This window comes from Epinephelus moara, chromosome 6, assembly GCF_006386435.1.
Source record: "Epinephelus moara isolate mb chromosome 6, YSFRI_EMoa_1.0, whole genome shotgun sequence".
Taxonomy (NCBI): Eukaryota; Metazoa; Chordata; class Actinopteri; order Perciformes; family Serranidae; genus Epinephelus; species Epinephelus moara.
Genome location: NC_065511.1, coordinates 10,895,882 through 10,909,296, shown reverse-complemented (window position 1 = coordinate 10,909,296; position 13,415 = coordinate 10,895,882). Strand labels below are relative to the sequence as shown.

The 13,415-nt window shown below is 40.3% G+C and overlaps 1 protein-coding gene across 1 annotated transcript in view; it reads left to right on the top strand.

Moving 5' to 3' along the window:
- Positions 1 to 13,415, top strand: part of oxr1a (oxidation resistance 1a) — a 210,943-nt gene that overhangs the window by 5,746 nt on the left and 191,782 nt on the right. The window lies entirely within an intron of this gene.

Genomic DNA, 13,415 nt, shown 5'->3' with positions numbered 1-13,415 from the left:
GACAAAATTCTAGAGTCATGGTAGATGATGTGTGGCAAATTTCAGAATTTTATCTCAAAAACTGAATTTTTGACAGCATTTTGAATTTTGCTCTAATGTGAACAATTGGAGTCAATGTAAAAATGGCAATTTTAAACATCAGATTTTCACTTATGAAGCAAATCAATCATTGTTAAAATAAATTACCAACATCTCCATGCTGTCTAGATGCATTATGTGTATTTTCAGATTTTTGTTTCGATAACTGAATTTTTTACAGTGGTTTGAAATCTGCTTTTGCATGCATGGACGGCTGCTAAACCTGCACGTCTGGCTTGGTCAATTTGTGAAGCTACACATGAATTGTCACTGACTAATTAGCTCAGTGAGATAGAAATTGATTCTTAGTCTCAGAGGTTGTGAGTTCAAGCCCCACTGATGCAAAAGGCAGATTGTGTTGTTAAATTCCTAAATGTCTTCCAATTCTTCTGCTTGTTGCTCAGAATTGCCTTAAATGCTTGGACCCGACCCATTGCTGTGCAGCAGCTATAATTTTACTTTGTATCTAAAGACAGCTGTGATTACGCAGCCAGACTGCAGGCCATAAAGCAGCACCCCTGCAGCCCTCCCTCATTTTTGGTATAAATACCCTGAGGAATGATTTGTTTCTTTGCCCCTGTGTATGTGTTTTTTATCTCTTTTGTCTGGCTGCCTCACTGTTATTCCACTGTCTAATGATGATAATCTCAAAAGAGACTTACGGAGGATAAACAGCCTCAGCAGTCCTCTTTAAAGAACAGGTGAACAATAGTGGAGGACTGGAGGAAGCAGTTGTAGGATGTAGTTTGCACAGTAGCAGGACAGGCTTGGTCTGGGTCCATAATAGCTTTACCTACATATAGTAAACAGCGCCATGGGACTGGTTAGAGGATTACAGAGGATTTGCCATGCTAAGCCACAGGAACCCAACCCAGTGACCCCCCCCCCATGTCTCCTCCCCCTTTCTGGAGCATAGCAGCAAACCACCCTCTTATTCTGCCTCCTCTCAGTCTACTTGGCCCACGATGCATCGGGGGCCGGCCATGTAACCCTAATCACTGATTATATGGATAGGATAAAGGATGGTGGAAGCACTGTTTGGATGTTGATGTTTCATAAAGTGATTAAATCGGTTTCCCTTGAACTGGTTTGAGAGTGATGAATCTCAGCTCATTTCCTCCGTGCTACCGTTTTCCTCCCCTGCACAGGCAGACGTTTTCTGATAAATCTGCAAATTTTACTTTAACGACCAAACTTATCTCCGAAATAGCTGTCGGGGTAAATTAAGGGCATGTTCTGAGTACGTTTCCTTCCTTGCCAATGGAGTGATAATGTGACAGCCAGATGACATACATCACAAAACCAGTGCCACGTAACTTGATGGGAAGAAGGCGATGCTGTCAGCAAACTAAAATCTGATTTGGCCCCGTCACTTAAGTTGAGCGAACATTGCCTTTGGTTCCACTTTGGGACACTGCTTGAAAGCTAATTGAATCAAAGCAAGGGGATGGGGTCATTTTTGACTGATACTTCACGGGCATTTGTCTCTGTCAGCCTAATATCACACAGTGGAGTGACTCAGCAGAAAGCAGTCCCCAACTCAACTGTGTACGTGTCTTTAACTCAAACTGACAGTGTTCTAGCTCCCGTACATACCTTGCCATGAGCTACTCTGCTGGAAAGCTGAGGTTTTCTCTTTTTTTTTTCTCCCCACCATTGTCATCGTCATGTGCAGCCTCCATGCACGAAGAAACCTCAGGAACACTCACAGACAGGAATAGATCTACTTAGGAAGACAGAGGTTTATTTTGGGTAAACGGTGAACTGTGAAGAAGAGATTCTCAGTAGTTTTCTTGGCATAATGTAATCTCATGGGGCTGTGTAGTTCCTGACTGGGATGATGTTATATTGTACAAGCAAGTAAGAAAAGAGAATCGCTCCCTTGGTGTGAGGAATGACTTTGTTGCTAGGCCCCACATGTCAATATCGCTTTAAGTGGTTCATTTTTTCATCGACCCTTTCATTGACTGTGCCTCCTATTAGAGCTACAGTATGACATGTTTTTATGTAATGTGCAGGAGTTAGTATTTCTCATGTGGGCTTGAAAGTTGAAGGAATTGAGGAAAATGTTCCAAGAGGGAACTCTCTAGGATTCTACATCTGTCTATACCGCAGATTATTCTGACTTTATTAAAAATAGGGACACAACTGTTGGGTGTCGCAACTGATCAGACCGTCAGAACTGCCTCAGGTGTCATTATCATCCCGACCAGGCCTCTTACATTATCAGCTTATCAAACATATGTGAACGTGACCTCGATCATTTTGCTGACCTCGATATTGCCTGTTGTGTTTACATGTGTGTTTGTTTACACAAGAATATCGCCAGCATTTTAGCCAACACGATGCCACAGTAAACAGCAGGGGTTCCCTCACCATCGGCTTGAGGCGTTATGTTTTTGGGTTTTCCGTCCGTCCCTACTTCTGTACGTTCCATTCTCTTGAACTTGATATCTCAAGAACAACTACATTTACATTTGGTACACACATCCACTTGGACTCACCAATGAACCTATTAGATTTTGATAGTCGAAGGTCGAGGTCACTGTGACTTTGCGTCCACCTCATTCTTGTGAACATGATGTCTGAAATGCCTTGAGGTTGTTTCCTCAAATTTGGCACAAACATCCACTGAGACTCAACAGTGAACTGATTAGAATTTGGGGTCACTGTGACCTTAAAAAAAACATGTTTTTGGCCAAAACTCAGTAATTCATGCCTGCTAATTCTGACAAAATTTTACAAGAAAAGTCTAATAGGATAACGGATGAAATGATGACATTGATGACAATGATGACAAAAAGGTCAAAGGTAAACTTCAGTGTGACTGTGACAGACATGGATGTTAACCATAACTGGTGCGCGGAGGCCTACAATCACAAGGCGTTAATTCTGTTTTTTTCTCTCCACCCCTGCCCACTTAAAACAACACGTAAAAGACGACACAGCGTAGCTTACCAGTAGCCTGCAGCTGCACTTTTGGAGTGAGAGGTACAGTCTTAATAGTCCTTATTTACTTTGCCAACCCTTGGCAACAAGCCAAGAAGTCCGTTGTTTATAGTATTTTTTTTTATGCTCCAACAACTTCATCCTCCACTCCGTAAATCCACCAGCACCCTGGCTGTATCATGGAGGTGACTGCAGTGTTCCCGGAAATCACTAAGCTTGTCTAGTAGTAGTTTGTTGGGCAAATTTTGTATTAAATCTCAAACTGAGTGATTTTGGACTACTCCTTTTAAAGTTACGTTAATTTTACGTATACTTTTTGCATATATTAAGGTGTTCATTACTTTTAAAAAATATGTTTGTTTTTTTTTGTCATATTCTAGTTCAAGTGTCTGAATATTCTTTATTAATTAATTTAAAAAATAATTGTTCTTTGAAATGGATTACTTGCATTATATTATCACCATCAGTGGCATGAAATTGAAATAATATTATTATTATTATATATTATTTCTGGGACATTATATCATACAACAAACAAAGTCCTTATTGTGATGGGCCTAATCCAAATGTAGCACCACAGACCACTAGGGTTATGATCTCCCCCATGTACAACCATTTTTTATCACATGACTAATGTTCCACACTGAAATCATGTGATGACAAATGAGCCAGTTTCTTTTACTTGAAAGCTCTGAAAAAGCCAGAGAGTAAACCTTGATTCAAGACTACTTCCTAAGATTGACACTTGTGAGATTTTTTTGACTAAAATTCAGACCTTGGAATATCTTTATATCTTTGCAGAGCTACGGTTCATCTTAACGAGAGATGAATTTGGAAGTAGTTTGACATGTTGCCATTTGCTTTCTTGTCAAGATTTAGAAGAGAAGATTTAAATGAGGCTAGAGCCAGCAGCAAAAGCTGAACAGACGGTCTGCTGGTTTTAGCTTCATATTTAGTGTAAAGATATGAGAGTGGTATCGATCTTCTCATCTTACCCTGGGCAACAACATAAACAAGGGTGTTTTCCAAAATGTCTCACTTTTTCTTCACATTCTCCTCCCTCTTTTAAAGTTTTAAAAAAATATATATATTTTTCACTTTACTTCCCACGTGTCTCCAATATGTCATTTAAATTTAGCATCTTTCTTTTGTTTAACTGCCTTCTCTTCACAAATTAATTAATGAAGGCACAACGTTTTTGATGAGTGCTGGTTTCTCTTCTGGTACAGGAAGTTGCAAAATTGTTCAGCAGGATTTTGGACTGTCTGTGTTCTCTGTATTCACAGTCAATAGGAGTAGGACCCTTCAGACATGTCTCATTGCTAGATTATTCAATTTAAATTCAGAGAGCTATTCATGAGAGCTATTATAAAACCATTATTGATGCATCTTTTATCATCAAAATTTTTGATTTCTATACATGACCTTCTCACTGTGTGGTTGCTTGCTGCGACATAAACATGAGGCATTTCTTTACATCTGTTACTTTTTACCATCCAATTGTGTCAGCTGTAACAACATAGAGCTCTATCTTGCATTTGCTGCAATTGCTACAGGCAGTCAAATTGGCAAGAATTGGCTTTTACATTTAGAATTATTGACTTTTCTGCATGGAGACGTAACCTTTCTAGAGAGAATCACAATGCATCTAAAGAATCAATTTTTTTCCTCGCCCTTAAATAATATGCTTTAATTTCTGACTGCTGAGAGTCAAAAAGTCTGTAAAAGCTGGTGGAAATAGTTTTCTACGCAATGTCTAGCCTTACCAGCCCATGTCTCCATCATATCTCATAGTATATATTAAGAGCTGTACAACAATTTCCTCAAGCCATTAGTGTTTCAGGGAGCTCTTTTTTTTTTTTTTAACCTTGTTATCGTGTATTCAAATTCATTATGGGACCAAATTTAAAAAGTTTAATAAAACATTAAAGGGACTCAGCCAGAGCTCGTATTCTGTTTAGTGGAAATGGTAATTTAAGAAACATTTATAGTCTTCCATATTTTAACCTCATTGCAGTGGCATTCTCATGAGCATAGATAATATTACCCAAAGCACGCTGTCTATAAGATGATATAGCTGTTATGATTCAGACTAGAATGAGCCTCTTGGTGCTTTATTAGATGGTGGGAAATGAGGAAGTAAACTGGAGAACTCTGATCCATTAGTTGCTTTGAACCCCTTAATGTGTTAAAGTTATTTTACTTTTATATCTAGTTATATTTTTAGCTTCTCCGTCCAAATCAATCCAGTCAGTAAAAAGAAATACATTGTCCAATTTAAACATAAATTTGTTGTTATTCTTAAGTCTAAATTTCCCTGAAGATAGTGTCGATACATGAATACAATTAAGGCCACATGATATGTAGACATGGAAATCCAACGTGATGAATCCATTATCCCTTTCCACTGACAACTGACTGGCAAAATTTACATTGTGATGTGTTATTTGCAGGGGAAATGCTCTCATCCAGCGCAACCCAACAATGCAACAATGACACAACTGACCTCAAGCATATTGCCGAGTTCCTCCAGGAGATGCAGATAAGATGCCCCTGAGCAGATAACAATCATGCATTGCAACTATAAGCCCAACGCAAATATGAGAGTAAAAAATGACAGAGAGGGTGTTTATTCGTTGCCAAGTAATTGACTGAACATTTCCATAATGGCATTGTGTTTCCTGCCAGGCTAATGTGACCCCTATTAGTTCAGGAAACGTACTGCAATCAGGCTCTGTGTGCGCCGCCAGACACAGCCAAGGAAATGAATTGGGTAGAAAGGAGAGATGAGGGACCGGAGGGGGAGAGATGTAAACAATGGTGAGGTGCAGACAATGGGACAACCAGGGGACAGGAGTGGAGAACAGAAGGGAAGATGAGTCATATCGCTGCAGCGAATCAGTCCCTGATTGAAATGCCACTGCAGCTACTGGACTATATTAGAATTTAATACCCACCAAATATTCATAATTTCAAAATAGGCATTGGTTTCTCTTCACTGAGTGCTTTACTTTGTGCTTTACTGTAAGGAAACATGGACATTTTCTGTATGTAAGCTGCACCGGACATTTTACACACTGAGAAATGGTGTGCAGTGAACTATTCACCCTTCAAGCCGATGGCAAGTATCAATACGGTCAACATACCCAACAATAGAAATTGATTTATACAAAGTATTGCCTACACTATCTGAGCTGTTTAGAGTGGCCAGAATTCAGCCTTTCCTGCTCTTTCTTGAATGTTTGCGAGGCGTATTGGAAAAGCAAAAGCTTTGAAATATCTGAGCTATACCTTCTGTGTTGCATGGCTGGTGTTGTGTTGTTTTCTTTCCTCTGTGCTCCTTCATGGCTGTTACTGATTTAGCTGCATGCTGGGCCAGCTAATCCTGCCTCTGATCAATACTCCACTTCTCCTGCTCACACTCTGGATTTCATCCAGGAACCAGCACATCTTTATTCACCTTCTCCTCTCCTCATTCATAAACCGGGCGTCAGGGAGGATTTAAATTTACATCTAAAGCAGTATGGATTTGATACAGCGGATAGAATTTGCTCTGTTTGCCTCGGCATATTTGGTCTGATGTGTTTGCAGTTGTTTGTGTTAACAGTGCACTGGGTACATGCTTAGCTCATCTCTGTTGTGTGTGTGAAATAGCTCTGTCAGCCCTCAACTTAAAGCTGCGTGCGTTAGGCCGAACTCATTGCCCCTGTGTCATTGTTGTTTTACGGCCGGCAGCTTCCAGCAAAAATGCACACCCGAGCACTGGCGATACCTGCTGTCCCTCTTTCTGTCTGAGGGATTCGCCTCAATCCATTACATGCTTGGATGCTGATAGTGTTTGTCAGGATGCTCTGCACGCACAGAGACAATTAAGCTGAAACACAAGGCTGGCTTAATGAAGCTCGGCAGGAAAAACATCCTCAAACAAGGTTCTTTTGCCATTGAGATAGAAGTAGACAAGTTCTGCTCGTGTCAGGAGGAACCACATGGCTCCACTGGGTCATTGTTATGGTGTAGGTTTATGCATTGATGATAGTGCAGAAAGACCAATATACCATACAAATGAGCCAATATCCAATGTAGACTTAATGATTTACTTATGCCCTTGCAACCGCTGTCAATGCTATACTCGCCATTGTAGACAATAGTATTCTTAGTCCCATGCAGGTCTGCCTCATCTGTAATATGTAGGGTTAAAATTTTGCAGCAAATTTCTTACTGGAACTTTATTTTGACAACAAAGGTCATTTTAATTATCTCAGCCAGGCATAAGCCTGGAGGGGATCCTGTGTTAAGTTGTGTGTGTGTGTGTGTGTGTGTGTGTGTGTGTGTGTGTGTGTGTGTGTGTGTGCATAGGTGTATTTTTCTGTCGGTCTGTCTGTCTGCAGATAATCTCTAATAGCCTACTACTGGACCCACTAGCCTATTTTTTTGCATGCACGTGTTTGAATTTATGCTCAAGGACTTTTTGTAGTTGCCCTGATTCACAATTATTGAAAAGCCTGTTTTATTGACTGTTTTATACCATCATTGACTGCTAACTCCTCACTCCACTTACCCAGCCAGTAGGGGCCGCAAGTAATCATCAAAATTACATCGTAAAAGGCATTAAGGGCAATGGGCTCGGTAAATAACAAGCCTTGCTTGCTGGCCACATTTTGGCCATTGTTGTAGCTCAAAAACTGACATCCAAGTTTGGTCTCATTTTGAGCCAGAGCATCTGCAAATTATATCCATACCTGATATTTTATCATCCACCAAAGTTAGGCACGATACAAGATGAATAAATCCCTATTCCCAGCCACTACTGTCCTGCACTTCCTAGTTCCACACATGCCCTCATTTACACCTGCAGGAGATCTACACTCAACTGAGTGCATTTTTCTAGTTAAATTAAATTGATTTTTGGTGCAGTTAAGCGCCTTGTTCTTCATCTGCTGCTTAACTGAGCTAAAATGACCTGTTAACTGTCACCACAGCTAACTCAATTCTTCAAACACAAACAGCGTACATTTAATTACCATTTTACTCCCACTGCACAGAAGGAAATGATCTAAAACTGAGGAATGTCCATTATCTAACACTAATTCCAAAAACAAAATGGAACCACACCAAATCTGCTAATAGACGACTGATCACAAGCACTTCAAAAGGAGGAATGACATTTTATGACCAGTTTGTTCTGAGTGACAGAACAAAACAATGGTCTGTTCATTGTAAATCTTTAAGATGGGTCAAGCAGAAAACCAAAGTGTGGTGCACATAACATTAGCTACTTGCTTTAAAAGTTAATTTAATGTACTTTAGTATCAACCATGAATGCAAAACTCCCTTGAAAACTCTGCCGCAAGCACTTCAGTCATTAACTGCTACTGCTGCTGTTCTTACACAGATTTCATAAGCCCCACCTTAATCCCAGCACTCACCTGTGGGCTCTGAGTAAGTTTTCCTGAGCTGAGCTTGGTGTATCCTTGCAGGGAGTGACAAGGTCAAAGCCAAATACCAATTTTGTACATTCTGCATTTTTAGCTAAACAAATGGAACATGAATACAGAACAATCGAGAAGAAAAGAATATCCAAATGCAATGTCACATGACTTTAATGGAGACAGTCAAATGCACTTAATTCTTGTGATACAGCCAAAAAAACAACAACTATCCAGTAGCTGGGTTTATTTGAATCCATGTTTGTTATTCCTATATTACTGTCTACCGGTCATCTTTGTTGGCTTCACGTTGCTTTTCATTTGAAGGTATAGTGCTTGAATAAGAAACTTATTGGTTAGGGCTCACTGTAAGACCACCGGCAGTTGAAACTGACCTCATATAATCCCAAATAACGTCTAAATGTATTTTCAGTTTTTGTCTTGGTGCAGTATAGACCCCTGGAAGCTTAAAGGTTTGTTATTATTTTTCTGTGGAAAATGCTGGGTTGGGCAAAGCAGTCTGTAACAGTTTTAAAGCCCTGGAACACTGACGAATGGGAGGATGAGTCACATTTTAGCTGCATTGGAAAAGGAAATTATGCGACTCTTTTAAATTATCTCCCTGTACTCCCTGGGCTGTGAATTTTCCCTCAGATTAGATAAACAGTTCGCTTTAATGAAATGAAATATTTTAGAATAATTGGCTGTCAGTGTGCATGTACCTGCAGCCCTTTATGGCAAGGTATTTCTCATCTCATTAACGTCCCCCTGCTAACATTATAGTGTGAAATGTTTGAGATATAAAAAAACAGAACCTGTTTGAACATGATGTACTGCTTTAACGTTCAAAGATTTTCCAGAGTGAAATATCTCAACAGCTATCATATGGGTCACCATAAAATTTTGTGTAGACATCCTTGGACGTAGTCACCGTGACGTCACCCATTGGTTTCTGAGGAGCGAGTTTGAAGTTTAAAGTAGACTGCTCTGGCCGTCGCCATCTTGGCAGTGCCTGACTCCGCCCAACTCCCGGCCAATCAAAAATGGGCAAAGAGGCGGGCCAAATGAAACCTGGTTGCTTAAACATGCCCACCTCACTCGAAGCTAAGTTAGCTAAGGCTAACAAGCTACGCTACTTTGGCTAGCCCTGTGGTGTTGGCTGCTCCCGCTTGGTGCCAGCTCCCTCACAAAACAAAATATCCAAAAGGCACAAACACTGCTGAGAGGTCAGCGTTCAATGACTTGCGAATTAGCTGAGATGATGCCTAGCAGACAGAGAGCGGCAAGTTAGCCACCTGTGATGGCGTCACCTGTCACTCAAAGTGACCACGCCCTTAACTATGCACAACTTTAAGCCTTAATAAAATTTAAACAGATGAGTTATAAAAAAATTCACCCCCTGTACAGTTAATAATAATAATAATAATAATAATAATAAATCAATTTTATATAGCGCCTTTCAAGAAACCCAAGGTCGCTTCATAATTGCTAACAACCACAAAATCACACAGACAACCACAAAATCACATGACATGAACAAACAGAAAACACAACTAGCTGGCTGCATGAAAGGGGAAATTAGCTATAGAGACCAAAAACGTTTTTTTGTACCAGGCAGTAAATATGTTTATTTGTGCTGTAAAGTTGAGAATTTTAACATGGGGGGTCTATGGGGATCAGAGGTTGCGCTAGACTTTTTCGTCGCCGGTCATTTTGACCGACAGGGTCGTAAAAATCCGGTCATAATCTATTTTTACCGGTCATTTTAATTTTCGTTTTTAAATGATAATAAAGATATTCAAAGACATTTAGTTTTCATTCGTTTGTTTTTAATAAATCCAACAAGCAAGTTATAAAGTGTGCATTAATAAGGACATGAACAAAAAGAACAGACATCCACACACCCGTGCTGCGAGCGCTTCTGTCAAGCTGGGTAGAGTGGATCGTACCAAACAGGAAGTCGGACACAGAAAAGACGAGAGAATCCGGCCAATTTTCAAAATAAAATAACAGCTCGCACTGAGCAACGTGAGGAGAAAATACCGTGTTTATAATTTAAAATAACACAACAGTGCATAACCGAACACATTTTTCAATACCCTAATCACTTCATTCCAATTTTAATTTTGTGTCACCGAGCCTACAGGCATAACTACATAAATAAAATGGTCAGAACAATATGCCCTATTCATTCAGTATTTATCCAACACGCTCAATACATGGACATTCAATGACAAATTGTCATTAACTTATTACGTAATAAAAAACGATTGAAATATGGACTTACCCATGTTTAAAATGACCTGTTGAAGTGAAAAAATGAGTACTGACGGGAACAGACGAGTGGAGTCGAGCGCAGGAGAAATGCGCTGCCTGTGGTGTGGACAGTCAAGCGCCTGCGAGTATACTTGCAGGACTTCGGCGGCACTAACGTGTCCGGTGTGTCCAGGCCGTTATGTCAACAACGCTACATGAAGCAGATGAATGACTTTTTCTCTGCAGTGTGAAAACGGCAGCCACTTAAACCACTGACTGTGCACTCCGCCGCCAAGTGGGCAGGGGTGGTAATTGCAACCGGTCAAAATGACGGACAGCATTCAGATTTTCCGGTCATTGTTGTAAAAAAAACGGTCAATGACCGAGAATATCCGGTTAACGCGACCCCTGATGGGGATTGACTAGCTTTTGGAGCCTGCCTCAAGTGGCCATTCAACGTACTGCAGTTTTTTGGCACTTACGCATTGGCTTCACTCATCATGGAGGTTGCCGCTTGGATATATCCTAATAACTTTGGTGATCCCCTGACTTTTTCTCTGGCGCCACCAGGAGGCTGCATTTGTGGTTTTAAGTCCAACTGAAGGGATTACATTTAGTCATTCTTTTTTGCATGATGTCGGTGATTTTATAATGTATTATGATTTTCGGATTATTATTAGGAAGGCTGTCCCTCAGGGGGACAAGTGAAAAAGTAAACAAACTCTGTCAGACAGTGTGTTGTTGAAATGTTGGTATTGAAAAGTCAGGACCACACTGGCATCCAAAGGGACCAAAGTGACATTTGCAGGTATGTTTTCATGCTGTTGCAGCAGCAATTGGCTTATGTTAGCTAGCATGCAAACAATTGTTAGCAGTGCACTTTTTACATCAAATTTTTATTTTTTTCTATATTATATATTATTATATTATATTTTTTCTTATATTTTCTGACCAAATAGGCCTAACAGCGAATATATGTCATCACCGTTGGCTTTAGCCTGTGTCTAACTGGCTAATGTTAGTATGTTAACATGCTAAACTCAGTTGGCTATTATTGCAAACTAAACATTAGCATGTTAGCTTTGTCACTGGGAGCATGTTAGCATAACAGCATTTTCATTTTGCTCAAAGCTAATTTACTGGTCTAACCATCTTAAACTGCAAATAAATGTCATTCTTATCACTGCTGGCTTTAGTCTATGTCCAAATGGCCAATGTTAGTATGTTAATGCAAATGTTAATGTTAATTGCGGTTCCTGCTATTTGTATATTATACTTGACCACATTGTGATTTTGATAACATTTTTATTAATTGTACAGCCCTAGCCTGTGTGCAACATTCATATACCATAGCCTCACAGAGCTGCTAACATGGTTGTAGACTTTTAGTTTGATAAAATATATTTTGTACAGTGGTGAAGCCACCCTAGCTGGAAAGTGAAACTGGTGACAAACTGTTGACAATAGCTTTTGCCCTTATCAGAGATATGTGTTTTGTTTGGTTTCCAACAGGGAGACTACTTAAGTCCTTAATCCAGCTAATTGCATTATCAAATGCACGTCATACCTTGACAGTAATGCAGTGTCAGAACAGTTAATCTTCACCCCAGGCAGTATTTAAAACGTTTTTTGTCTGTAAAACTCTGCCAAATACAATATGAAGAAATTAAAATTTTTGTATTCTAACATTTTTCTGGCTGCTTGCCTCTGTTATCGTCTGTGAATCATAGAAGCCACAAAGTTGGCTGCTGCACTGCCTTAGGTTACTTACAGAACTGAGTACATCCACGGTTTCTTTGTCACCTGAATGAATTATCAGATGTTTCCAGTGTCACACTACTTTGTTAACCTTAACACCTGCTTATTCAGCTGCTCCCTGCTCCCTGCCACTGTGTAGGAGAGAGGAATCACACTCCAAGTGTTATAAATAAGATGGTGTGTATGCGCGTGCATGTTGGTGCGTCTAACTGATGGAGGTGGGAAGGAAGGTAGATGGGACCGAGCTGGGCGCTTTAATCAGCCCATTCTCCTTCCCTTTCCTTCCCTCCTTCCCTCTGGCCCTCCACTCATCTCATTACAGACAGGAGAGGGTGAGAAGTGAGGCCTGCACAGACATTAATTATTGAATCCTATCTTCTTTTACTCCAGCTCCTCCTCCACAGTCTCTGATAACCTTAACTCCCAGCCATTATACAATGTGGTAGGTATAGCACAGACATCTAGAGAGAGAGTCAGTTTGGGGATTTAACAATTCAGAGACTGTCCCACTTAATTGCCTGCATGTGACATGTTTGCCTACACAAGCATTTATATAGTCCTCCTTTTTAATTGCATTTTAATTGTTCCTCGTCGCTCCAGTTGAGCTTCAGTGCTAATTAATTCCATTCGGCTTTAAATTGGTGCTGTTGTCATGAAGTAAAGCAAATGATTATTAAAGTCGACATTTGACTCCATGTATTGTCTTTGTCATGTTGGCTGAGTTATGCTCTGCTCATTGCCTCCTGCCATGCCCAGTCAATTTGAATCGCTCAGTTGGAGGCCAGCTAATGGAGGTTGTTGAGGGTCAGCGTGGCCAAGGCATTCAGACAACTTGAGGGCGACCTGACTGTGATGCTGAAAATCTCACTGTTCTCTCCTTCTGTCCCCCGTCCCTGTCTTTTTGCTTTGTATGTATGTGTGTGTTCATCCGTGTGTGCGTGCTTCCTG